Raw genomic sequence first — 4886 nt, forward strand, 5'->3', positions numbered from 1 at the left:
TTAAAGTTATACTTGAGTTATATTAAAACATGATCATTGTGACATATAGTATTTTCTAAAGACAGTGATATTATGTCCTATCAGATAGACTTGTCTGTAATACGATGTTGTCACTTTCTCATGAAGATGTATAGTTTAGGGGTAGATGTTTCGCCTAGTTATCAAGATCCCAGTTTAGATGTCTGCATCCTATTGGAGTACCCAGGTTTGATTTCCAACTACACCTCCTGATTCCAGCCTCCTGCTAGTGCAGAGACCGTAAGGCAGCAATAATATCTCAAGTAATTAGATTCCCACCTACCTCCCAGCTTCAGCTCAAGTCAAACCCTGGCTCCTGCGGTCATCTGGGAAGTAAACCAACAAATGTGAGCTCTGTCATTCTGTATCTCTATCAGTATACCTCTCTCTCTGCCTCTTAAATAAAAAATAAATAACTTTTAAAAGAAAATGTATGCATTTCTCTATTCCTTTAACCTTATAGGTCCTATGATCTCAGTGGGCAGCAGAATACAATCATAAGTGATGTGCTGGATGCAGAGACCCACATTAATAAATTTGGAGGCTACTGCCGCGTGCCACATGAAAGCTGCTCAACTTTATGAAGAGCAGTTACCCTATTGCCGCCAGGCTGTGCAAAGTTCAAGGTCCAAGCTCATGAAGAGCTTCTTAGAGGGTAAGATGTCACACGGAAATAGGGTGACAGACACAGAGACAATGATAGAGATAGGAACAGACACAAAGTGTGGGGGAGAGAGAGAGAGAGAGAAGACAGAGAGAGATGAAGCATGGCAAAGGGCCACAGAGAAGGAGACCAGACACATCAACATTCCAGAGCACTGAGGGAAGTGCCCATCTTGAATATGGAACCTCAACATTTAGTCATTTTAACCGTCACCACATGGAGCAGGAATAATCCACCTCACTTGTAGGATTCCTTCCTGATCCTGAAGCAAAGTAAAAGATTTTTAAATGATTGGGGTGGTTTGTTGTTAATGGTTCATATGGCGTATGTTACCAGGAGAGGTGGGGCTGCCTTGATATGTCAGTGCGAAGGACCTGGAAGGGATCCATCAGACTATAAAGGACGGCTAGCAAGACAGTAAGGGGATTATATTCATACTAGAGAAAGATGACTGTGTCATCTATTGGTAGAAAGTTTAGTGAAGCTGGTGTCCGCGATAACCGGAAAACAGGAAACAGACCTCATGGAAAGAATCAGCTGTTCTTTTTTTAAAGACATAAATAGCAACCAAAGCATCTGTGGAGGCTCTGGAGGAGAAAACCATGTGAAGAGGCATCAAGGCCACAGATCTTCAAGACACTGCCTCAAAAGTAAAAGACTGTCGAAGAAGTGGACTATGCAGTTGGTAGCCCTGGCTGACACCACAGTCAAATACAAACCCTGCAACTAAGCACCTTCAAAATTCCTCTGCTTAAATCGTAAGCCAAATAAATTGCTATTTTAAGCTATTTAATTTAGAGTGTTTTTTAATGCAGTAATAAATAACTGGAACCTAATGATTGTTTTCCCTACGTAACTATAATTTAAACAGATCACCCCATTAATTTTTTTAATTGCAGAGAATAAGTCACAATCTTTGTTCCAAAAGTGCCATTTAAGGTTATGGAAATTTCTAAACCACGAATAGTATTCAGATTTAATAGCTGAATAATTAGATTTTTGGAATTGCTTTGTATTTTCTGTATTACTTATAAATGGGATTAATTTTTGCTAAAATGTTATTGTCTTTGTCTATGTTCTCTTTTAATTAAGGAAGGCCAAAGTGGCCAAATAAGATAATAGCAAGTCTAACAAGGGACATCTCTAAAAATGATTATATGTGCACCTGTATGTCTGTTTATGTAAGTTTCCTCTCAGTCTTTTGAATACAGCATTCGATCGCCATCTGGCATCCATTTTTGCTGATGAGAAGTTTGCTTCCAGACTATCAGTCACTCCTTTGTCATCAATTTATCTTTTCTTTCTCTGATAGTTTTAAAGGCTTGTTTACTTGCTTATGCTTTGCAGTTCAACTTCAAAGCACAGACACGGATTGATTGTTATTATCCTCTCTAGCAGTCTGAGTATACTTTCAATCTCAAAACTCGAAAAGTTTTTCAGTTCTCAAGAAGGCATAGGCATTTTCATTTGAGATAAGCTTCCCCACTACTATTCTCTCATAGCAGCCTTGGTAGAGTCACCAGTGTACTCCCCAGGACTCCCAATTTATTTTCCTTAGTATACGTTTCTTATTCAATATATTTCTCTGTGTTCAGTCTGAATATGATAATTCTGTAGGGTCTTTTATTTTTTATACCTATTATTATATTTCAATATACAAGATGGGTAATCCAATGTTAGTATGCATAGTATCACATTTATAAGGCTCTATCTTTGTTTTACAATTTATTATGTTTTTTTTTTTTAATTTATTTGACAGATAGAGACAGAGAGAAAGCTCTTCCTTCCATTGATTCACCCCTCAAATGGCCGATCCGAAGCCAGGAGCCAGGTGCTTCTTCCTGGTCTCCCACACAGGTACAGGGGCCCAAGCACTTGTGCCATCCTCCACTGCCCTCCCAGGCCACAGCAGAGAGGTGGACTGGAAGAGGAGGAACTGGGACTAGAACCTAGCATCCATATGGGATGCCGGTGACACAGGTGGAGGATTAACCAAGTGAGCCACGGCACCGGCCCCAATTTATTGGGTTTTTAAATATGTCACGTTTTTCTAAATATCATTCCAAAATTATACTAACTTGTGAATGTGATTGACTTGCTCCTAGGCCTGCACTGTCGATTGTGTGGATCAAACCTCACAAGAGAGGACGTCATTCTCACTGCTTCCTTCTTTGGAGAGTCGTCTTGCTTTTTCCTCCCCTTGACTTTCCGGACCCCAGCTGTAATCCACTGGATCTCAACTGCAGGGTTACCAGGTATTCCACATCTAGACCTTGAGCTAACTGGGAGTTCACCCAAGACTCTATTTGGAATGCTTTCTTCTGTTATTTTAACTTTGGTCCCCACTCACCCCCTCCCTTTTTTCTTGAGGAGCAGCTTCTTAAAAACCATACTCTTGGCAGTGCTCCAGGCTTTCATTTCCTTTTTCTTTCTGCTCCAGTGTTTGGCCACTCAACACTTTGTGCAAAAGTTGAATTGCAATTGTGCCTCTGCTTACTTAGAAGCACTGAGAGCATCCTACTCCTGGTACTAGCACCAACTTACAGAAATATATTTTTAAACAAATTTCAGGGTTTTTGATCATTTTGGACAGTAAAGGGAAATTGAATATAAATTCCCAAAGAATCTTGACCAGAAATCTCTTAAGAACTCAGTATTGTCTCCCTTTCTTCACCATCCAGTCGAGACATCTAAACACCAGGCAATGTCCATCTTCTCCAGCTATCTATAGGCTATAAAGACTCTTTCATCAGAGAATGTATAAAGCCAGTAAAAATATTCATTACAAACAAGTGAGTTTACACACAATTATAGAAGATACAAAGTTCACTCTGTAATGCAGCTAAAAATTGATAAGAAGATGATGCATTAAAACTTGAATTTCCTTCTTCCAGGAAATGGAGGCTAGATCAAAACTAACTGAAGTGTGCACATTGGAATATAATTGGTTATCATTTTGTGTTTTGGGGATCCTGTCCTGTATCCCTGGCTGTCTTGCCTTGGGTCTTTCATCATTAATCATGGTCATCATTCTTTTCTTCTGAAGCTTTGAAATAGGTGTGTGATACAAATGCTGCTTCTTCTTTCCCTCAAACCAGGTTCCTGGAAGTCTATTTCCCTGTCCAGGACCTTGCATTTCCTCTGTCCTCTGGATAGCAGAAGACTTATTGACCCCTCTTTGCTGGAAAATGCACCTTCAAAATGCTCTTGAATCTGAAGCGTAATCTCCAATGCCAAGGTAGTGTACACATCAGCTACTGAATGGTACTCGCCCTCAGCAGCCTGCTCTGCATTGTTGTTTAGTTTCTCTACAGCAGCATCACATAGGCCACAGAAGTGTGCACAGTGCCACATGCTGAAAGGAGCAGAACATGAAATCTCTCATTCTTACGTTTAAGGAGCTTGAAGGCTATTGGAAAACAGAACGAGTAAAGATTTTTTGATGCCTTAATTTTGTTCTTTGCAGATTAGATTGAAAGATGTGAACAACAGCAAGATCAAGCAGGAGAAAATCAGATTAACACTACAACATAATAATGGCCTAAAAATAATAATGCCATGGGAGTGAACAGAGCAAGCCAAGAAAACACAGCAAAGAAGGGTAAACGCAACAAGACACAGACCTGAGAAATAAAAGGTCTTGGAGATAAGCAGGATTATTTATTATGCATATGCAATAAAAGGGGGTACAACTGATGAACAAGAACAACAGGTTACATTTAGTGCTACCTCAAATATTTGGAGCACAGGCATCCCCAATAATGTTAGCACCAGTGACAGACCTAGAAACAGAGCTACTTCAATGAGGAAAATATCACCAGGTTACAGGAATTCCACATCTGAAATGACCGTAGTCCGTGTCAGTTAAAGACAAAAGGTACATTTTCAGGTAGCAGTGGAGTAAAAATTTAAAAGGTAGTGCTAGCAGAAGGAGCAGAGAGTTTTAAAGAATGCTCAAGAAACAGAAAAAAAATGAGAAATGCAGTGTGATTTATTACCTTACAAGTGTTCATTATTTTTATCCCATCTACCTAAGTTCTATGGACCCAGAAAGCAGAAATGTTACATTTTTTTCATCATTTCATTGTAGAAATGAGGTAACACCTTCATTTATTCCCCTTTGTTTTCAATATCTTCCTTAATGTGAATATCCATGCCCTCACTGGGTTGCTCAATTGCAAAATAGCATCGCTCTAAAGCATCA

The 4886-nt window shown here is 39.5% G+C and overlaps 1 long non-coding RNA gene across 1 annotated transcript; it reads left to right on the top strand.

Moving 5' to 3' along the window:
• Positions 1–1310: 1310 nt before the first annotated feature.
• LOC138843289 (uncharacterized) lies at positions 1311–3020 on the top strand. Its single transcript, XR_011377993.2, has 3 exons — positions 1311–1440; positions 2446–2539; positions 2788–3020. It is a non-coding gene; the product is annotated as an uncharacterized LOC138843289 (long non-coding RNA).
• Positions 3021–4886: the final 1866 nt, after the last annotated feature.

This window comes from Oryctolagus cuniculus, chromosome 8 (genome assembly GCF_051225735.1).
Source record: "Oryctolagus cuniculus isolate XC-2025 breed Fujian yellow rabbit chromosome 8, ASM5122573v1, whole genome shotgun sequence".
In the NCBI taxonomy this organism is placed as follows: Eukaryota; Metazoa; Chordata; class Mammalia; order Lagomorpha; family Leporidae; genus Oryctolagus; species Oryctolagus cuniculus.